The 24,793-nt window shown below is 31.1% G+C and overlaps 1 protein-coding gene across 3 annotated transcripts in view; it reads left to right on the top strand.

The window, feature by feature from the left end:
• Positions 1-24,793, top strand: part of LOC106790326 (peroxidasin) — a 214,106-nt gene that overhangs the window by 17,618 nt on the left and 171,695 nt on the right. Inside the window, exon 1 of one of the 3 annotated variants that reach the window (XM_014755152.1) lies at positions 10,762-11,014. The exons of the other annotated variants lie outside the window; for them this stretch is intronic. The gene's annotated coding sequence lies outside the window, so the exon portion shown is untranslated. Of the gene's footprint in view, positions 1-10,761; positions 11,015-24,793 lie in introns of those variants that run through there. 3 annotated transcript variants of the gene reach the window in all.

Here is a 24,793-nt window from a genome sequence, read left to right on the forward strand (position 1 = left end):
TTTACGTTTCTCGCGTAACAATTCTAACGTTATTTTTTATTTATGATTCGATATATAATAATTTAATATCCTCTTTGTGTTTTAATCCTGTTTATTATATTATATTTTGTTATCATTTTGACGACACATAAATACATTCGCGTTAGTTTTAATTTTGAAATATTTTATTAAAACGTTTACCATCGAGAAAATGATACCAAAAAGGGAAAWAAAAAAAAAAAAAAAAAGGAAATAAAAGAAAAAAAAGAAGAGACAAAAAGTATATAAATAGAGACAGGACTATAATTCTCTTTAACGTAATATCACAAATTTGATCATTTTAATCGAAACAACCAACCTACTCTGTTTCAACCATAGTCGTTCGTAGCTCGAAAATCGATTGAATTTTCGCGCCGATGCATGGATAATTCGCGATAAAACTATTATATCGTATCGTATTTTGAGTTTATGCATGTGAATATGCATATATGTGTATGCGTATATGTATATATATATATATATATGCTTGCGTGCATATTCCTCGTGTGCATGCTTGCGTACACGCGTGCGTACATGCGTTCGTGTATGAGAGAATCGTAATCGTTATTTTACAAATAAATTATGCGTTTAACGGCGGCCTTCCGATCTTTCAACATCGCTGAATACGTAATCGTTTATTTAGAGACAATTCGTCGAAAATCGTAGCTTTATCATAACTTGCTATTTATTATCTCATTTCAAATCTACTTTTAATCTCATTTACTATTCGATTCATTCTTTTTGACTAAATTAATTTTCAACGAAATTTATGCAGCTGTCTTTATTTTCTTTTATCTATCCGTATTTTTGTCAATATAATTTAATAATTTTTGTAAAATTATCGCAAATACAAAGTGTGGCATCGTAATTTTGAAAATCATTTCAAACGGTCAAACATCTATCGTGTAATTATTTGAATATATTTTGCACCGAATAGTATTGTATAGTTTTAAAATGTGATTAATGAAAATATGCCTTTAAATCTTGGATTTCATATTTGTATTTGTTTGTTGATTTCGGTGTTAGACAAGAAAAAATAATATAACTTAAAATTCAAATCGATATAACAGCTGTTCTTATCAAACAATATATATAAATTTGCAAGTTATTCAATCAAATATAATCGAAAGGATAAATAAGTAAAAAGAAAATAAGAAAAAGAGAGTGGTCCTTTCGCGAATGAAAAATAGGAATGGGCAATGAAATAAGTATTCATTTTGATAACTTTATTCTCCTCTAATGGATATACAAAATATCGAATTTATTCTCAATACGTTTGTCTATAGAAATTACAGAAAGGAATAAAGACAAAAATATGAAGGGGGGAAGAGAAGTAGGAAAGAAGAGAAGAGAGCCCAGTGAATCGTTTTTGTGCCAAGAAGGAAAATTGTACGCTCCTTATCTCGAGAATCCCTTTTAAAAATTCTTATAGATTTGGAGGAAAGAAAAAGTTCTGTTGCCGGATGCTTTGGAATATTTATCGGTTTTGAAAAAGAAAAAGAAAGAGAGAGAGAGAGAGAGAGAGAGAGAGAGAGAGAGAGAGAGAGAGAGAGAGAGAAAGAGAATTGAAATGATCGTATGAAATTTTCGTAATAGGATCGTTAAACAAGAATCTCAATTGTATTCTACGTTCCATTGAAATGTATTGTTTTATATCCCACGAATATTCCAAATCATAATAATAATAATAATAATAATAATCGAACGTAATAACAATATTTGTTATACGAATGATATTTTAAAAAAGAATATTATTCGTCGTTTATTAATAATATTGTATATATATGACATGTAAATACTTCTCCCATTTGAATTTGGTGTATGTGTATAATAAATATATATATTTACTTGTGATATCGATCTTCATAAGCAATTTATAATACGAAATAATAATGAATAATTGTTATAAGAATATTACTTCTCGATTAATATGCACATATTTGTTTCTAAAAGTTTCAACACAAATCATTTCTAAACTATTGAAATTCATACGATTAATATGATATTTATACGTATATATTTATCAAATTATATATAATATATCACAAAAAGATTTCCTCATATGGGGTCGCGTAAACGGAATTTGTAGATCGAGAAAATTTGAACACAAAACAAGTACGTATTATATTTATATTTGGCTTTGTTTTTATAATACACGGTAAAATTATATATTTGTTATGAACAATTGTTTACGAATAAATATTCTTGATAAATTTGATTACCTCGAAACCGAAAAGTTCGTGAAAATATTTGCTTATAGTAAAAAGGTAGTCGCCAAATAGAAAAAGTTTCAATGTATTCTTGATATATTTATATATCGTAATATATAATATAATAAATAATTTGTTTTACTATCTTATTATTTTATAATATAAAACATTGTAATATTAAATAAATCGTATGATAAATTTCTTTCTATTTATACGTAAGGATAGATAGATTTTGTTCTTTTTGATTTGGAAGAGAAAAAGTTTCTGAACTTTGACTACGATTTGAAAAATCGATTTTACGAGTACACTACACGTGAGGTAATCGAATCATGGTTCCCCGAGAAATGGACGACACTTCCTATCTATCGCAAAAGCAGATCCTTTTATATTATATAACATATACGTATATACAGATCTTAAACATATATTACCTACATATACATATATAAGCATGCACACATATATATAAAAATTGGGTTTTCCAATTTATTGCTACTCTCGGGTTGAAGTATTTCTCTTTCACTCTTTTCCTTTTCTATTTTTCTTTTCTCTCGGTTAGAGATAAAAATGATAGGTGAATATTAAATTTTCACATTACATCCTAATTTTTTGTTCCCCCATCTCAATTCATTTCTCCAGACAAATGTTAATCACGAAATGATATTATGTCTGTACGATTATACAACGTATGGGAGTCTCGATATTTTTTTCTTTCTTTACCTTCTTTTTTATTTTCAAATTTAAATACATTGCATTGTCACTTTTTTCATTAACGGTGGTTGGTATGGGGAAATAAGTAATTTCGTAGTAAAAGCTTTTGTACTCGTGAAATTCATAAGTTTCGTTAAGAGAAAATAAGAAGAAGAAAGAAAGAAAGAAAGAAAGAAAGAAAGAATGAGATATAATGATGAAAAACAAAAAGAGAGAAAATGAGAGAATTGATTGAAAATGATACATAGATAAATAGGTAAATAGAATGACAGAAAGTAGTACAATAGTACGTTTACTAATTACGAGTAACAAAGAAAAACAGGTGTACCTAAGTTCGCGGGGTTTATGGTTCCCTTAAGAAAGACAATGGAAAGTTTCTCTTTTCGAAATACGATTTATTTCGAAGGTATCACATCGTGTTAAATAATTAGTTACTTAGTTTCTGAAGAAATTAGACACAGTGTCTTTCCAATTATTTTATTTCTCTTTTGTTTAACGTTTCAAAGGTCGACAGGTTGATATATATTTCTTTGAAATTTAATAATAGATAGTTAATTAATAGATTCAATTCACAATGAGATAATATATATTTTAATTGGTAATTTGATTTAACAATTATTAACAAGTAACCTACTCTTTTGCCATTAATAATATTAATGATATTTAATAACGTGAACTTGAAATTATTGAAAATATATTATACAAGGAATACTTTGTTTTTTACATTGAGATTTTGATCAATACATAGTATAGATCTTTTTTAATCTCACGTTAATTTTAATGTAGCTTTTGATGTTAAATTGAAACAAAAAAAAAAGAAAAAAAGAAAAGAATAATTGCTTCCTTTTTATCACGTTTTACATTTTATATTTAATTTTTTTACGATAGTAGATTATAGATACGAGTACGCGAATGCATATAACATGTACGGTAGAGAGACTAAAGTTTTTAGTTAATTTTTAAAATCAATTTACTATCTATTCGAAGCTTTTAAGGTTAACATGATTTTCTTTTATTATTATAAAGGTACAACCCTAGGAACCAAACTTTTTTTTCTTTCTTTTTTTTTTTTTTTTATTCACACAATTCATTTAAGAACTTTTAATTTATTTTAGAAACTTTGTACTCGTTTTCGTATACATTCATTATATTTAGATATTACATATTGTATTATTTATGTATATTAGATATATGTTTATAGGATTACGTCGAAGATAAATAGTTTGTTCGGTTGAAGAATATATTGCATTAACGTGAAGAAAATAAAGGGATGCAGCGAAATACAGCTTTTGCTGCTTTTAATACGATCCAGTTATGCTTTTATGCTTTCACGTCTTACGGATCTTTGATCAGAGAAGCATTTGCGACTATTTTAGTCTCGTAACGTTTCAACGTTGTTATACTTACGAGAGGAAGCTTTTATTTTCCAAGTTTACATGCATACGTATAACGCAATTAGCGTATTTTTCAAACGTCTCAATTAAAATTACTAACAAAGACGATTCGAGAGTACCGCCTTCAATTCTGAATCGTAATAACTGTCCACTTTGCGCGAGGAAATAATCAACGGCACGGTAATTCTCTTTCTTTTTCCATTTTCTTTTGTCTTCTTTCTTTTTTTCTTCCCTTTCAATTCACTTTTCATTTTTTTCTATCGAACTTTCATTATAATTAATTGGAAATTAATTGGCAAGCTTTGATCATGTAATTTAACAATTTGACTAGTATTTTGTCGTAATGTTTCAAACGATTTATCCAAGCGCGCATGTGTATGTGTATAATCAAATATAATATTATTATTGCTTTTAAAGATAAAGAGAAAGAGAAAGAGAGAAAGAGAAATAGAAATAGAAATAGAAAGAGAGTGAGTTACAAATCCTATTGTTCTTTATTATTACTATTGATGAAGGTTTTGGAGGGCAAGAAAGGAATATTTAATGAAAATAAATTTTCCAACAGCTTTTCGTGTTCCCTCAGACCGCGAGAAACTTTTCTATCTTTTAAAAATGCTTCGTTAGATGAGTCTCTGTGAGATGAAAAAAAAAAAAAATGAGAGAAAAAAATAGAACGAGATGATAGAAAAAGAGAGAAAGAGGGAGAGGGATAGGAAGATAGGAAGCATGAAACTTTTCAAATGACATATTTTATTATATATATATATATATATAGTTACACATTTAAATAATAATTTATTTTCACTGGTAAAACTCGTTTTAATTATATATTTTATTTCGTTATATTCTCTTGCACACGCGTACGTCTTAATTCGTATATAACAGGATGGGGGTGTTAAAAGTTTCGTAGGATAATTTTTTTCCCCTTTTTTTTTTTTTTTTTTCAATATTGTAAGACTACAAGGTTATATAGTAGAAATTTTTTGTGTTTTAATAATACGAACAAAAATTTGTTCTCAAAAGTGTTACACGCAAAATAGTAATTAATTTGAGATATTAATTTGGGTCATGTATAATATTTTTTCAAATATTGTCACGCGAATCTGAAACAATTATGTTATTATTTGTTTTTTTTTTCTAAATAATAGTGTCCGATAATGTTTAATATTATTATATTATCTAAGCTTTAATGTTGAAAACATTGGTACGTTTTAATATAAAAAAAATTGGAGGTTGAATTTTATAAATTATATATCTTTATTTATTTCGTGCTGAATGAACTATTAATTTATATTAATATATATAAATTGTAGTAAAGAGTAAAACGAGATTGCGTGTAAAACTTGCGTAGACGGAGTTCTGGGTTTGACCTAACGACGACAATAAAATGTTCTAACGGTAGCGCCGAGAAAGGAATAAAATTGCTACTAAATTTATGATACTCGGTAGACGTAAGTAAAGAGATCGTTGTTCGTATTGTATCTGATAAAATAAGAAAGAAAGAAAGGAAGAGCAAGAGAGAGAAGGGGGAGGGGGTTGTCAGGAGAGAAAGAGGGTTTGGTAGTTGTTCTGATAAAAATGACTATTTTCCATCCCTAAAGTGTGACCAATAAAAAAAGGGATTACGCTTGAAAAGATGCGACGATAAGTAGAAGAAGGAATGAACGACGAAGAAATATTATATGGGAATAAGAAAAAAAGGGAAAGAAAAACAAGAAATAAAATAAAATAAAATAAAATTAAATGACGAGGAGAACAAACAAAGAAAAAAAAACAAAGAAAAGAATAATCGAAGAAGGAACGACGAAAAACGAAACGTGTTTCGTCAAAATTATTGGCTAATAATAATTGTTCGGATTGTATCGAAAAAAAAAAACAAAAAAATAGGGGTTTCGTTGAATGAAAACTCATTCGATATAATAATAATAATAATAATAATAACATACAAATAAATGTATCAACGAGTATAATTACATATTTAGCTGCACGGTATATATATGTATAAACAAAAAAAAGTCTACTTTAATTATACACGAGTATTGTAGCATGGGATCGATAAAAAAGATCAGCCAGGCGTAATTAAACCGAAGGGATATTAAAACGGATCGAGGAAAAAGTATTTTCGTAACAGTACGGAATTATTCTCGGGTTTTGTAATGTAAAAATAGTAAGGAGGAGGAGGTAGGTGGGTGGGTGGGTAGGTTTTGGGGTTAGTTCTTGGTATATTAAAGAGAAAGAGAAAAATAAGAATACGGAATTCCGTTAATGTCCCTACGGTTTTCCTAAGGTTTTTCTACGGTTTTCCCTAACAAGTTGGAAAGAAATCGACCGTAGGAGTTATTTTACTAGCCATGATCTTTTCCTTGGAATACGACGAATACTTTTGTAAGTTTTAAACTGTATTTTCCATCTCACATTCTTTCTTTCTTCTTTCTTTATTTATCTGACTGTATATTTTCTCTATCTATCTATCTCTTTCTCTCTTACGTACGCTTTCCATGGGATTCATGAAAGTTTTCCGAGGTGGTAGAAACAAGTGGAAGGTAGCGAGGCATTAAGACAACTAATTAAATATTTTATAGGCGGTGGGAGTGGTTGGTGGGGTTGGTTCGGGGTGGAAAGGGAAAAGAAGGGTGGGTGGGTGGGGTGTAGAGTAGTAGTCGAGGGAAAATGGTGGGAGAATTGAGCTGTGGGGGAAGAGAACCACGTACAACTTCTCTTGTAAATCTCACGAGGTTGGAAAATCTCGTGGCTCGTGTTAGAAGAGGAGTGTCTTCGTGCCTGCCTGCCTGCCTGCTTGCTTCCCTGTTTCCCTGTTTCCCTGTTTGCTACCGGGTGCTTTAATATAAATTCAAAAGTATTCGCAAGACGTTGAGCTAGCACCAGAAGGCGTAGTTACGACTCGTTTGTATCTTCTTCTTATATATGTATATCACCTTTTTTCCCTTGTTTTGCATTAAATCAAGAAAATATTATATAAGTACTTATACTTTCGTTTTTTTCTTTTTTTTTTTTTTTTTTTTAAATTTATTTACGTATCAATATAATATATTCAAGTTGTTTTTTCACTTTCGCGCGCGTCGCGTTTATTATTTTACATTATAATAAAAATTATTTCAACTGTGCATAATAGAAAAAAATGACGGGATAATAATATTACGAAATGGAATATAATTTTTTCATCGATAGACAATTTTGTTCCCTTTGTTTTTTTTCGTTCGTAATATTAAAAAAGAGAAATCGATCGAAAAGAGATATTATATTCCGAGAGTTTATAAAGGTTTGCCTGGGGGGAGGGGGAGTGTTTGATAACATGACAAAAAAGAACAAAAAATCATCTTAACGTATGAATAAATGAGGAAAATTAATTTGTGAATTAAACGTTTTACGTTTATCGACGCATTGTCCTCCCGATATTGTCCTATTTCGATCGTTCTCATAAAACGCGTGAGTGATCCGAAAACAAAGAGAAAATATTAGAGAGAGAGAGAGAGAGAGAGAAATCGAGGACAATCATAAACATACGTTTTAATATTTTTCCATTCTGTACAAAAAGGGAGACAAATTATCGGTCGTAAAAGCGATTTCCTATTGTTTCTCTCTCTTTCTTTCTCTCTTTCTCTCTCGACGAATAATATGTCTCTCTCTGAATAATGGTACACATTGACAAAGAGAGGCTGGCAGAATCGTACAGGACTTTCGCGTAGACACATTTATTACGGCAGTCTGTTAGCAGCCAGACGCACCCTTTCTTGTAAGAGCAAGTAAGAGAGGAAAATAGAAATAGGAAAGAGATAGGAGAACGTTCACCCTTCTTAACCATCCCCCCTAAACCCTTCTCTCCTACCTCAACTCACCGTCTCACTATCCCACCTCTTTTTCGTATCAATATAACTTCAAATTCGTAGAAATGACTGTACCCGTATAAGCTTACTATTTCTTACCCATTAATGCCACGAAAGAATTGTAATATATATATATTTATTTTATATTTTTATATTATATATGGCTAATATGTATAAACGTATATGCAAGCAGGTAAAGAAAAAGATATGGAATGAATATTTTTAAGCAACGTGTACCCAAACGCGAAATGATATTGCTGTACTTTTTTTTTGCGATATTATATCACGTGAGTAAATCCAATTTCAATGAACGCTGGTATCCCGAATTTCATAAACTTTGTTTATACACGAAAACGTGATCGAAATGTCTACGTATTTTATTTTATTTGATTTCCTTGTTTTTTTTTTATTTTTTTTAATCATTAACCGTCGAACGTTAAAGAACGTTGTTGTTTATTATAAAAAATCAAATAGAAAGACAGAGAGGGAGAAAAAGAGAAATAAAAAGAGTAAACAGTATTTTGAAAAATATCTCAAAAATATCGCAATGAAAATGTATCGATGATTTTTTTTGTAATTCTATCTAGATTAAAGTCGTTGGAAAAAGGAATTTACTTGTATTGCTTTTTGACTATTTTTTTTTTTCGTATATATTTTTCTTGTCTATAAAGTTGATTGAAAATTAAAGAAAAAAAGAAAGAAAAAAAAGATAGAAAAAGAACAAAAAAATGATAGTCGAAAATGAATAGTTAACGAAACTTCGTTGAAAGTAATTGCGGATTCATGGAATTTGTAATTTAGGTTATAGTAAAGAAATATACAGGTTAGATGATAATCAGGATGTAACTCATCTCTATTCCCATATACATATATCTCTTTATCTATCTATATATATATATCCTCCTTTTCTCTTTCACTTGGGATAACTTTGATGGGAGCTTAATCATCGGGAGGCGTAATATTCGTCTCTTGGTTTTGATTAAGCTCGAAACAGGCCGACGCGTTTTCAACACCTACCGAAATTATCGGTTGGGCTGCTAAATGTGACTGTATGGAGTAAGTATTCATATTAGTATTAGTAAGCTTTCACTAGTCGGATAGGCTACTACGTGGAAGACTATGTGCTAGTTCAACACGCTAGTGTTTACCGCATTGCGAGATTATATCGTGGTTTATAGTGCACTGCAGCGAATGTTTAATGGAGTGATACAATAGCGGAGGATATACGCTGCTAGCTTACATATCTAACCTACACCTTGTCCTAGAGACCCCTCTCTCTCTCTCTCACACACACTAACTTCCCTACTTCCCTTTATAACCCCCCTCATACTACTACCATCATCTACTTTGCCTATACACCCCATCCTACCTATCACTTTGAACATCCCTAGCTATTTCACCGTCATACACCGTCATACACCGTCTATTGCTATTCGTAGCAATGTTACCTCCAAGGTTGGTCCACGACCTTAACTCTCGACACGTTTGAAACTTTATACCTAAACTCTATGAAACTTTCCTACCTATGATAATTATGTCCGAGAATCTATTGCGATCTCGTACGATCATATACAGAAAGAAAACTAATTGTCGTTTTTATCATTGTGTTCAAAGTAACAGTCCATATATTGTAAATTAGATTTCATTAATTGGTGGATGGAATATTATATATTGGTTTATGTTTGATTTAAGATCAGAACTTGAAAATAGAAAGAGTATGATATATTAAATATATTTGTCTTATATTTTATTTTGTATATATATAAGTATAATTAGGAAAAAGGAAGAGTAAATTGTCATAGTTGTCGTGGAAAACAATGGAAGACATTTTCCATTTATTATCACAGTTCATTTTCTTAAGGAATAGGAAACTCCCTCCTTTCAAATAGGAAAAGTCAAAGAAGTTATGTTCAAGAATCGGGAATGTCTTTCGAAGAACTATCTTGGAGGGATTTTCAACGACTTTCGAGTTCCGTAGTCGTCGGCTTTTTCATCCGCTATCGATAGATAGAAAAGGAGAGAATCGTTCTTTTCGCGATCAAGAGAAAAAGAGAGAGAAAGAGAGAGAGAGAGAGAGAGAGAACAAGTATTTTCCCTTCTAATTTTCTTCGTCGAAAGTTGTTCGTTTGAACCTATTGGTAAGAAGGTGTGTGCCAGGAAGAAAGTTTCGTCTTACCTTGTCGTCGTTTGAACGAAGTAAAACTAGGAAGTGGTGGTGATGGTGGTGGTGGTGGTGGAAGACGGGTAAGAAGACGCCATTCTCGCCTTTTCATCGGATCCATTCTCTCGCATTTTTCAGTGGAAAGAAAATTTTTACCTCGGTCTTAGGTACGGTACGATACGATACGATACGATACAGTACGATACGGTACGGTACTTACTGTGGTAGGTACTATGGTAAATGTAGGTATACTCTATGTACGTGGTCGCCAGAAGGGTTCGCAACGGAATTGAAATTTTTATAGAAGGAATACAAGCCCGAAGCGTTATCTTCCACGACAAGAAGACCGAAACGTTAAGTGGCGCGGGATCGTAAAAGAAAAAGAACAAGAAAATGTAGAAGAAAAAATTTCTACAAGGAGAAAAAGAATAAGAGGAAGAAGAAAACGAAGAAGTAGACAAAGTGGAAAAGAGAATAAGAGAGAGAGAGAACCGTTCGTTATTTAAAGTACCGAACCGGCAGGAGAAAAATCTTTCCTGTTAACGAACACCAGGATGTATGTATGTATTTAAAATACTTACGAGAGACAGACCTATCTTCTTAACGATGCACGTGACGCGATTGAAAGAAAACCTGACTACGACTACGACGAAGTGAAGGACAGTGACTTTAACGGTACGATTAATAATAACATTTTTTTTAATTGCACAGACTATTATATCGAGGAACATATTTTCTTTTAATTCTCTTTTCTTATATCAAAATAATTTTAAATATAGATAATAATATATATAATATAATTTAATATATCCTCACACATATTTATTTCTGAGCTTTCATTTATTGGGTAATAATTAACTACTTATACTTAATGCGAAATATATTTTAACATATTTTTTATGTTAAATAAATTGATTGTAAAAGTAAAAAATGGTAAAAATAGGATCTATTTTATACGCATAGAAAAAAGTTGATACAATTTTTGGATAGGTACTTTCTTGTTAGATAGGAAAAGTATACGATAATCAAATCATTTTCTCATACATTTTTAAGTCTTTTATTTACTGGGATCAGTATTTTTTTTTTTGTACAAAATATTTATACTATAAGATATTTTAATATCGAGTAAATTAATTTACAAAAACAAAAATGATAAAGATACTTAGCTCCTATGTACAAAATATTTTTACACATATATACTTTTAGTAATAAAATAAAAAAAGTTGGACCATTTGTGGTGTATACTTTGGAACTTTTCTTTCTCTCTCTCTCGAAAAAACAAAAAAACACAAAGTAAAATAAAAATCGGTGGGAGATGTGGAAGAGAAAAAAAGGGATTTGACGTATTTGCAGGAGTTCTCACCATTTCTAGAATAAAATTCGAAATTCCTGGCACGCTTTTCCCCGTACCATCGGTAGCAACTTCCCGGAAGGGTAGTTTTGAATTTATTCCTTGGGCGCGAAAATACCTAACCGTGGAGAGGAAAGGAAGGTAGAGGAAAGGAACACACAGTCAGTCTCGTTGGTTGAACGAAAAGCTCCGTCGTTACTTCGGCTGAGGAGGAGACGGGTTTAATGGCTGGCTTACGCGAGAAAGCTCGGAGCTTGCGCGTGAGGAATTCTCGACGGTCAATTTGGTACGCTGACTTTCACGAGAAAAATGGAAAAACGAACACACGCGAACGTAAAAGCTTAAGTTACTAGACTTTTAAATCGTAAAAGCTATTTCTTATAAAAAAGACTACTAGGATCTATTTTTCTTTTTTTTTTTTTGTATTTTATTTCCTTACAATCTTTAAAAAAAATTCCGAGGACAAATAATAATGTTTTCTATCTTTGTTTTCTTTTCTTTTCTTTGTTTTCTTTATTAATTTTTCTTTTTAATCGAAAACAAATACGATATAACGTAAATTGCTTTTTTTTTTCTAGCGCACGCGCGGCTACGTGTGTTATTATTCTTTTTTCTTTTTTATTTCTACCAGCAAAAAATTCAATAACGAATATTCTGATTCGAAGAGAGTAGATTTTGTGTTTTTACTAGTCCACTTATTAAAACGGGTACAATTCAGTGTTATTAATAGACCGTACTAATTAAGATTGATATTGTGGAAATTGTTGAAACGCGAATTTTTAGTGACCGCCATTGACCGTATTCTTGATACGTAAAAGTGTTGGTAAAAGAATTTTATGTATACTAATCGTGCAAATAGTATGTGGTACGTGTTAAACGTTTTTTTCCTATGAGTACCATGTATTTGTGTTATACGTAGAGAAAGGTTGCAGAAGTGGTGGTTCTTGTGAATGGAATAACGAGGGGCTTTTGACCACCTGGAAAGTCCTCGACTAAGAGAATGAGCGAGAAAAAGGAAGGAGAGTGTGTGTGTGAGAAAGAGAGAGAGAGACAGGTATTACCTCGTGATTTGTAATTTTCCAGAGATCTGGAACACCTCGTGCTTTTTCCCCACCTTTTACTCGTGAATCGAGCCACCTAACGGGAAATTATGGTACGCATTCCATTAAACTTTGTGACAGGGATTAAAATGTACGATTACGAGCGACTCGTATTGTCTTTCTCACTCTCCCTTTTTCTTTATTCCTTTATTTCTTCGTTCCTTTTTCTATCCTACACGTGTTAGAAAGCAACGGTTATAATATCTCAAACGTACGTGAGATCATTATTTAGACTTTATAACCATCAAATTAATGTTTAATGTCTTTTAAATGTCTCATAAGAAGTTCGAACAATTTTATTTATTTTGTTTTCCTTTCTCATTTATAGTTGCAAAAGTTAAGTAGAAGAAAAAAATATTTCGATTACACGTTAATATATATTTTCCCTTTTTTTCTTCTTTTTCTCAATCCTCTTTTATGGTATAGTTCGTTCTAATTTAGTTTGAAATTTTATTCATCGTGAAATTCGATTATTTTTTTGTCGACGATTTGTGTTATTCGCGTTTAAAAACTAAATTATTTATTTTATTTTTGAAATATACAAAACAACGGGAATATTTTTTCATATTAAAAATTTTACTATTGTTTATAATAGGTTATTCAAAATATAGATATTTATATTAAAAGAGAAGGATTTTTTGTAATGTGAATGTTTCAATGATTTCGTTAAGTTTCTACAGATTTTCAGTTATTTCGTTCATTATCTCTCTCTCTCTCTCTCTCTCTCTCTCCCTCTCTCTTTCTCTTAGTAACTCGAAAATTCGTTAATTGCAGCTTGAGCTACAACACGATGTTAATTTACCGCGGACTAGTTTACCATGTGTACGTGCTTCTACGTGTGCGTAGATACGGCACGAAAGCTTTTACAAGAAAACTCTAACACTCCAAGTTGTTAATCCTTATGGTAGTGTTAGTTTTCTTAATAGGTTCTGATTTTAAAATCGTTTAGTTAACAACCGAAACAATATATGTAACTGTGTTTTTTCTTTTTTTTTTTGTTTCTTTTTATTATTATATTTTATTGTATCCTTTTTTTCTCTCTCTTTGATATATATCAATACAATTGACTTATTTTTTCGGCGTTTACTTTTCCAATTATTATCCCCTTGACCAATTCTATTATATTATTTCATATCTTATCTTGAAATCGTGAGAAGTTTTACGACTTACGTGACAGTAAACGGCGTTAAATTAATCGTATATAATTCAGCCAATGAACCTTTTTAAGAGCGTGAAAAAATAACGAAGTGAAATAATTTCAAGGAAATATCCGGGGACCCGAATTACCTTTATCTAAGGATTGAAATCTTAGAAAATAGCTTAGGATAGAAGTAAAACGATTCTCTTAAGGATTTACGAGCATCTGTGCGGAGTTTCGAACCGGAGCTAACGTTTAAACCTTTTAGAAACACACTCTCGTAGTATATCTCTTTTCGATATTGACAGAACGACGGTAATGCGAATTTCAGTTCCTACGGGACTTTCCTAGTCCTGCTCTGGGATCGTTTTTGAACGTAAAAATATTACGTCGGCGGTAGCTATGCTCGTAAATATAAACTTTTTTACCCTACGAGCAACGAGATTCGCAAAATTTCTATGTGTTTTGCGAGTTTAACGTTTTAAAACTCACACCACGGATTAACCGATTCGATTGTTAGTCTCGTGTGTACGCATACATTTATGTATGTGTGTTGTGTTTACATCTCTATGGCTATGCATAACACGTATGCTATATTTCGTCTATTAAAAAAAAAACAAAAGGAAAATAAATTTATACGAATTTTCAAAAGAATGCGAATAGTTTTACCATGTATCTGCTACGTTTTGTTTTTATAGTTTCGAAATTTTTTCACTTGGGAACAAAACTTTTCAGTTAAATTGCTATTAGTGATTTTTAGGAATAACGAGTTATTAAGAAACATTTTTTAATCTATTTTACAAATAATTTATTTTATCTTGTAAAATTATGACACAGACTTATGGGGAAAAATACGATCGACGTGGAAAGGTCTTATTGTCATATTGAATGCTACAAAATACAATTGCATCAAAATTTAGATGACGAAATGTAAGATTTTATAAGGTACGGGCCACACACATTCTTATTTTTTTTTTTATTTTTATAATAATTATTTTCTCATATTTTTTTAATATTTCGGTAGAAATTTGATGAAATTATTTTGTCTGTTGTTCTTTATAAAATAAAAAGCTTATATGAATATACATATATATATTATAATAGAACACAAAGTAGGTTTAAATTTATATAATATGTATTTTGTGCATAGTTGTTTAAAACGTATACGTGAGGTTTGTGAGAATAATATAATACCGTAGTATTCGTGGGAGGTATTAGCTCGTTTTTCCATGGGACCGATCGTTTTGCACGTAGAACTGATTATCTCGAAAGCTGTAGGAACGTGTGTGACGTAACTGAACAAGCTAGTCAATAATCCAACCAGTATGTATCTGTGTGCGTATGTGTGTACATGCATGCATTTATGTATGTTCGCGAACCAAGAGCATATGCTATCTCGTTATTTCGTTGCATGCTAAAGTGGTCGTTTTCATAATACTCTTTACAAATTTATCTCGATAATGTAATCTAACGAATCAGAATCGATATATATACACATATAGATACGTTATAAAAATATTATTATATTATTTGTTTAAATAAAAAAAAAAGAGTTCGTAATATTCGTAACGGAGAAAGAGAGAAAGAGAGAGAGAGAGAGAGAGAAAGTAGATATAAATAAAAAGAGAAAGACAATAATTTGATTTGTTATTTTAAATATAATTTTGAATAATTTCGTGTATTTATTTTACGTTTTATGTGCACGACACGATGTGGAACTTTTCTCGTAGTTATTTTTTTTAATTTTTATTATTATTATTATTATTATGTTTTTTAACGCGAATCAGATAAGTTATTTCAATTTGTAATTGGATTGATTTAAAGCATGATACAAGGGGTATTAATGACTTATCGATACCGATATGTAACATTAAAAACACAATACAATGAATGGGATAATAATAATAAATAGAATTAATAGCTTTTTAGAAATGTGATTTGCAAATGTCAACGATACTGGTTTTACGTGCTTTACCTCGTGACACGTAGTTCATGATCAACAAGCACGTTATATCGGATAATAGTCACGTTGTGTGGTCTCAAACCAGATTCATTAGAGCATTGCAAGGTCCGATTCCGATATGTATCGTAGCGTTTAATTGCTCGACTGGAGTCGATTTGATTAACGTCAGGTGTATATGTACATTATTGCTAGAGTTTTAAGTGACAAATGACGATATTAACAAGTTTCAACTGTTAACTGAGCTAATCTTCATCCAGAAATAAAAATAATCGTACAAACATCTGTATTATTCCTGTTCGTTCGTGTTCAATCATTCAAAAAAATGAAAAAAATCAAATGAAGGGAAATAAGATATGGACGATTAATATTATTAATTAAATATTTATCTAGGAAGTATATATATATATATTTTAATATCAATGAATCGTTTAATAATTTATGTAGATATTGTTAAATTTCAATTAGATGCGATTAATATTTTCATTAGCCGGAAACCACAATTCTCTATTGTTATGCATAATACACTTTATATTAAATAGTACTGAGAATACATATGATAGTATTATCTAGTAATTTCAGTTATATTCAAATTTAATTTTATAAACGTACATTTTTATTACCTTTGTAATGATGTATCACAAATCAGAAGAATAGTTGGGAAATGAAACTGGCAATTTAATTAAATTCGATTTAAAAATTTCCCATATAACAATATTTCAATATTAACGTATTTTATTTATAAATATGAAAATCATTGAAAAAATAAACATCCAATGATTATATTTATAATTAAAAGTTATTAAAAAAAAGTTATTGAAAATTTTTATTACGTTCGACGAATATTTTCATTTAATCGGAGACTTCAAATCTCTCTCAATGTGCATAATACACAACGTGCGTATTTAGTTAGATTCACGTGTGTGTAAATATTAGTCATATATATATATATATTTATAATGTATATGATTTTCCGATCAAGTTGAGAGGAAGTGGCCTGACTGACAATGAATCGAAATCAAACGATCGTAGTGGATTGATGGCAAGACCACAGCTTTCAATTCCTATACCCCATACCAAAATGGTTATTCTCTTCGATGCGTAATTCTGAATCGAATGGTGCAGAGCCAAGCCTTTTGTCGAAGTTCCTATAAACGCTTATCTATTGGTCGGTCTCCCTATTATACCGGTATAACGTGGAATCGTTGAAATATCGTCCTCCGATAAAGAATATTATCTCCACTTTACACGACTCTTTGAACATTCGACCCATTTTATACGAGTTTAATAATAAATTTCATGTGTAATAAAGATACGTTAACAGACGTACAAATTAATATGAAATGTTTCTCATTTTTTGTTGTTTTTTTTCTCTCTCTCTTTATCTTTTTTATACGTCTGTCTCACTTTTCCACTTTCTTTCCTGTCATTTAACGTTAAAATTTTGTAATTTCTCTATATCAAATAATACGAACTTTTCTCTATTTAAAACGAATAAATGTTACTACCTATAATGAAAAATACTTCCTACCCGTTTCAATATTCAATTAAATTTACGATTTCATCAAAGATCTTTTTTCTTTTTTTTCTCGATATTCTTTTGTTTCATCTCTCTCTTTCTCTTTTTATTTCATTTTAATCAATTTATATTTATTCTATCTCCAAATCTCTCTACGACTTATCGTTATGTTGTTTTCGATCTGATGTTTAATATAATTATTGTTATTTTTCTGCTTTTTCTTTCTCTCTCTGCTCTCTCTCTCTCTCTCTCTCGCGACGTTATTAAATTATCGTATAAAGTTGATTTGTTAACAGGGTGGCGTGGGGGCTGAGGGAGGGGGGAGGAGGGTTTGAGAAATGACGAGTTTAATCGTAACGAGGATTTCATTCGCATTTTTTCACTTTTCCTGATAAAATAAATAATTTCTCTTTCTCGTTTTTTTCGTTTAATTAAATATTATAACAGAACAATTCATCCGCGTGAGGGTTTATCGAATTTTTGTTTGTTTTATACGTATATAAAGAAAAGAAAAAAAGAATAGCTTAGGTAGTCGAGATTAATAATTTTTTTATTCTTGTGAAATTATTATTTAGAAATATTCAAAACAGAGTTAAATATCAAGATTAATTTGTATTATTATATTTTTGCGAAAAATTTTTCTTACGTTTGTTAATGGGTCTCTCTCTTTGATTCTCCCAGTCCACAGAGAGATTCGACTTATTTTTATTTTCACTATCTCTCTTATTTATTTTTTTATTTTTTTTCTCTTTTCTCACTTTTTTCTTTTTGACATTCGGACTCGAGTGGAAAAAGTATTGTTGCTTTAGCATTACACCACTGGCAGTACCTTATTTTCTCTCTCTCTCTCTCTCTCTCTCTCTCTCTTTTTCTCTTCCTTTCTTTCTTTCTTTCTTTTTTGCTTCTAGTACCTTTTATACCGTCTCCTTATTTTGCCACTCTACTATACTATAGAAACAATAAGACACTTGAACGGAAGCCGACTTTTACGAGTAGAGAGTCTCTACTTTTAGTTGTTCCAATAATTGACTAAGTGGTCATATTTTATTCTTCTATCTCTCTCTTTCTCTCTCTCTCTTTCTCTCTCTCTTGCTCTTTTTCTATTCTATTATTTTATTATATATATATATATATATATATTATATCTTTTTCTTTATTATCCCTTTTTTGTTCGAGTATCTATCGGTGTAAAAGTAAAATCAATTTACGTATGAAAAAAAAAAGTAGAAATAAAAAAAATGTTTGAAAATTAGACACTCAAGAGAAAGAGAAAGAGAAAGAGAGAGAGAAAGAGAGAGAGAAAATTTTATCGAATTTGTTCAACCCGAAATTGGATTTACTCAGGTTACGATTAAAGCGTTACTTCCTATCGAATTAAATTAAATGAAAAAGAAAGGGTTGTGACAAAGAAAAAAAAAAAGAGAGAGAGAGAGAAAGGGAGAGTATATATAATTTTTTTCCGTGATTTTTCAATTAGTATCTTTTTCCCGAAATTGTTTTTATTCTTTTTCTTTTTATCTCGTCGACAAAATTCGCCAATAATATTATTGTGAAATTGTTAACGTTCCGTTACTACCGCGAATTCGTAGGGGAAACAACCGCAAATCGTTGTGAAATTCGAAAGACTTGTTAAAATTTGTTGTATTTTTGTATGTTTCGTAACGTGACGAACTGTCGAAAAGTTTTGAATGTTTTGAAATGCGGTACATAAAGGCGGGGGGGGGGCAGGAAAAAAAAAGAAAAAACTAGCAAACAAATCGATGGGATTTTTAGTTTGGACGGGAGGGAGAAGAGATGTATACAAAACAAAACAAAAAAAAAAAAGAAAAGAGAAGAAAAAGAAAACAAAAAAAATAGAAATAAATTCTCAGCGGAGAAAAAAAATTGGTTGTAAATTAATAAAAGCCCCATGGAATCGATTCGATCGAAGATGTAATTAAGTACTTAATTAATTAATCGTGGAATGGTGTTAAAAGGGCAATATTATGCGACTTACAGATAACGTTTTTCTAATAAGTTCGATTTAGAAAGTTTGAGTGTGTTTTCGTAATGTGGGACCGGGTGGTGTTTCCGTGAAAACGGAGATATTAAATCGTGATTCTTTTAATTAACGACTCGGTATTCGCTTCAATTAGTAAATTAGAACGGTTCGCATTAAATCGTGTTATTACTGGAGAAATACGATCGTGCGAATTCGTTATTTAATATGAAATTCTCTCTTACCATTGCGTTTTTTTACATTACCTATATATATAGTATATATAACTATGTATTATATTATATATGTGTAAGTATGTGTGTTATGTTTGTTTTGCAATGAATTTACGAGAAATTATTCGATTATGAATTTGTGCGTATGTACGATATGGGCTTTACTATGATTTCTACCAACATAGGAACTTGAAAATGAAAACTATGTGGAAATAATAAAATGAAGGTAATCGGTGTATGGTAGATAATTGCTCGTTGACCCGACGAGAGGATAATTATATCCAACGTTTTTCTATTATTTCAATGGAATGAAAATTTCCTTCCTATTTGTCAAAAGTGTTTTCGCATTCGAACGATTATATAATCATTATTGAACTTCTATATTATATTTAGTTTTTCTCGTCATTTTAATTATATTTCATTTAAATTCATCGATATAATATAATATAATAAAATATTGAAATTTGAGATGATAAAAGAAAAAAAAAAAAAGACCGTAGATAAATGGCTACGAATTTGCGTAATTTTTTTGGTTTTGTTTTATGCACACACACACACACAAACACACAATTCGAATAAGAATTCGTCGTATTTTAGCGTAGGTAGATAATAATAATAATAATAATAATAACAATAATTCACAGTGTTAGGAATTCCTTTAAAACAGTAGCGCAGTGGTTATCAAATTTTTGGTTGGTTCGCGTGATCCTTATGAGTATAAAAATATTTGACATAACGTTTCCTCGTATCACGACAAATGATATTAATACAATTAAACATATTTAAATAACAATTCGTGAAACCTTTGAAAAGTCTATGCGAAAATCCCTCAGGGTACGGTGTGAACAAAGTGTTTGAAGATCACTACTACTTTATAAAGCATTCCACAGTATGCTATCATAAATCTAAATTACTAAAGCACGTTACAGTCTCATTCCTTTCTATAGAACGATATATTTGATGAAGTTGGATTAGAACGATTCGTCACGTCCGCTAGTGTCACCATCACTATGTGTCTGACACATTTACCATTGGAATATTGTCGTTAATTTATTTCTCGTTAAAATCCTCATCCTCTTACTTCTCATCATTATCATCATCATCATCATCATCATCATCATCATCATCATCATCTTCTTCTTCTTTTCAATTTTATAATCTTTTTTCAAAACTACCAGGAAAGGGTTCAATAATACTTTCCCATAGATCGTGTATGCAAACTATCGTATAATTTTCTTCATATTGTCCGTTGACCGTCTTGCTCATTAACCATCTAATTAACCGTCTGTTCTAATTACTTACCTACTAAACCCCAGTTAAGTTTCAGCTCGCTAAACGGAAACTTTCATTGGGGAATCGTTGTCGTTAAAACCTATGATTACGAGAAATGAGAAATGAAGAGACGAGACGACAATGATTATTTCCCTAGCATCCCCTCCCCCCGCCCCATCACATCACACCTTCTGTCGAATTTCGAATTTCTACGTGTAACAGCATATTTCATTTTTACTTTTACATTTCCCTTTTTATTCGCCATCTCTCCTTTCTTCAGTAATGTGAGTCATTTCTTCGTCTAGGAAATTTCAAATTATTATCCTTCGTAATAATAATAATAATAATTTAAATGTATTCCTATAATATACGGCTCGTTAAATGATAATAGTTAAACGAATATCCGCTTAAAGACAAAGCAGTCTCATTCGGAAGGACAACGAATGACTTAAGGATTTTCTATATCCCTATATACGCCATCCCCCTCCCATATATTCTATATACATTTATATACATGTATATAGGAAGAATATGAGTTTCACGAGATATGCATGAGCAAGCTTGTCACAGCTTGTTACAACTAATTGTTAATCACGTCCTATATTTTCATAGACGAAAACGAAGCAGGGAACGATGAAATATGGGCTGAAAATACGAAAGATAAGCAAAAGAAAGATGAATGAAGAAGAGATTAAGAATGAGAGAGAGAGAGAGAGAGAGGATAAAAAATAATAATAATAATAGCGTTTGGAACACCATTCATTAACATGAATTTATACGAAAATACGGATTTATATTGTACATAACGAGATTATATAATATTATGTTACTCTTTAAAGATCAAGTATAAATTTTCTTTTGATTAAATTTTTATGTCATTTCTATCGTTAATAAGAATCGAGTTATTCGGGAAGCTTATTTTCAAATATTTCACTCGATTTATACATATTCACATCGTGAATATCCATACGTAGGATGAAAGAATTTAATAACACCGGAAATAGATGTTGAATATACGTTTATAGAGTCGGCATGCCCGCGACGTAAGCTGTAGATGCAATAAATGAAGGACAAAGGAAAAGAAAAGGAAAGAGAAGGAAAGGAAAGGTTTATTCTAAAGAGTAAGAAGCGAATAAGAGAGAGAGAGAGAGAGAGAGAGAGAGAGAGAGAGAGAGAGAGAGAGAGAGANAGAAGGAAAGGAAAGGTTTATTCTAAAGAGTAAGAAGCGAATAAGAGAGAGAGAGAGAGAGAGAGAGAGAGAGAGAGAGAGAGAGAGAGAGAGTAAGAGTCTGGGAAGCTTGCGAGACGAAGATCTCATCTCGATGAAAAGGCAATGCCAAGCTTCGATATTGCCTCCTGCGTTGACCTCCATTCTTCCGTTCGTCTCCGGAAAAATGCTTTTTACTTTCTCGACGTCGTTCGATTTTTCCTTCCCCCATCTTAACGCCTTTTCTGCCAATACAAGGAAAGGGATAGAAAAGGTGGAGTGCGAGAGTAGGAGTGTGAGAGAGATGAAGATAAAAAGCTAGTACTACAACGATCTAATTCTCTTCCTTTTCCTTTGCATGAGTGCAATCAATTCGACAGTATTGAAACGACGTTCGTTTAATCATCCTATACAAGGATTACTCGTCTTAAAAAACCTAGTCGAAATGAAGATAATTTTTTTTTTTTTTTGAGGAAAATACCTATGTATACCTATGTATATATAAGCTGTTACACGTAGAAATTCGAAATTCGATAGAGGGTGTGATGTGATGTGATGGGGTGGGGGGAGGGGATGCTAGGGAAATAATTATCGTCGTCTCGTCTCTTCATTTCTCATTTCTCGTAATCATAGGTTTAACTTTATTATATTAAGAAAACGAAATTTTATATTTAAATGTAATTATCAATCTAATTTCTGTGTTCAAAATTATATAACTTTTTGTTCTTATTTGCGATAACGGTGTATACCATCGTTGAATTTTCTTTTCTTTCTTAACACATGGGCTTTTTATCCGTCATCAACGGGTAAAGTTTGAAAAATTTATATCGCAATTACAAAGGTAACGTGTAAGATGTGTCATCTATTTTCCGAGTTTCACGTTTTCGCGTATTATCACACAAATAAGATTATTACGTAAAGTATAAGTACTTTATAATTTTCTATTTTAGAGAGTTTTGATAGTCAAAGGAAACAATTCCATAGTTAATATCTCTCTCTCTATCTCTCTCTCTCTCTCACTCGCTCGCTCACTCTAATTTCTCTTGAAGATCAACCAGGAAGTTAATTTTATCGACGCCTTCTCTGCAAAAGTATACGCCGAGAAGGAGAAAGAGGAAACGGGATGAGGTGGGTGGGGGTGGGGGTGGGGTTGGGGGGTTGGGTGCTGTGAGATAGGAACAGCTCCTGCTAATTACGAGTAATTAGATAAATCGTCGAGCGAGCAATTTTTACGTCGAGGAAGGAATTAGAAGCGGCCTTGCCGGTTGGCGTTATCTGATAAATCATTAATGCAGTTAATTAAAAACTTTAATCAACCCTTCGCCGAACGGAGTAGTTTCAAGTTGCTTCTGAAGCTTTCTACGACGTTGACACTGTTACTGTGTAGCTCTCTTCGTAATACTCCAACTTCTTTCTTTCTTTCTTTCTTTTTTATTTTCTTTTTTTAACTTCACTCGCGTTAAAATAGAAAAAGCAAGCGATCGATGAATAGCCCAATGATTAATTGCAATTAGATTGACCGACGAGAGAGAGAGAGAGAGAGAACAGAAATGTTTACACTGGAATTAGATCGATCATTTATAGAAGTACGATAAAAAATTCTAAAGGAAGGATTAATTTAGAAATTTTCATTCTTTACAATTGATTTTCGATAATAATTTATCGATTATTTATCGTTTATATTCGACGATAATTAAACTAAACGTATCGTAAAGAAATACGATTAACAATAATGACGACAATGTTCGATACAATAAATCGTTGAAATTAACAAACTAATTCGATTAATTTTGAAAATATAACAGACAAGAAAAATAAATATATAAATGATCGATGGCTTTTTTTTGTTATAATACGTTTGATTTTTAATATAATATTAAACTATTCAATGCAATCACAAAAATAATATTCACTTATAATTTCGGTGAGTTGAAAAATATCGCAGAAAATGAATAAAAATTTCATTAAGATTATGGTTATATCGGACGTCAGTCATGTCCTCGCAATATGACAATGGTATTTTGGCGTTGCGGTGATCTGTCATGTGAAAAGTTACAAACGAAATATGCATATGCAGAATATAAACCGAAATCAGTTACGAAAGACGTTAAAGTGTGCGAATACACAGTGACTTACATTGTCGTATATGTCAGAAAATTATGAAACTCATAAATACTTACAATCCTTTGTCTTATAAAAAATAATTACGATAAAAATTTACCTATCTTTTAAAATTAGAACAAATCACACAAAATGATCAAAATTTTCATCAAAGATCTGTTGAGTCATTTCGGAGTTTATTCGTGGACAAACACCTCGACACTCGATTTTGATATATACACGTGTGTACTTATAGTTTATATATCTCTCGTTATTATTATCATTTTTTGTTATCTATCGGTTTAAAATTCCATCATTGGTATCGTATTGAACCGTAAAGCATGCGTTTCAATGCCAACGAAAATTCCGATGATTTCTGTGTGCGCATTTTTGCAGACTGCGCAGCAACCCAGTACAACGTTTGAATACTTACCTATTGGAATTTATATATTAGTTGTACACAACAGCATGTGAGCTTTCGGGACAAAAGTCTGAGTTAGTGAGTGCTGCTGCTGCTGCTGCTGCTCCATGGCATTTGGAAAAGAATTTAGGTCAATGAGAAACTCGTACCAATGTGGTGTGTTGCTCTTATCGAC

This window comes from Polistes canadensis, unplaced genomic scaffold (assembly GCF_001313835.1).
Source record: "Polistes canadensis isolate GaletaPanama2010 unplaced genomic scaffold, ASM131383v1 scaffold_7, whole genome shotgun sequence".
Lineage (NCBI taxonomy): Eukaryota > Metazoa > Arthropoda > Insecta > Hymenoptera > Vespidae > Polistes > Polistes canadensis.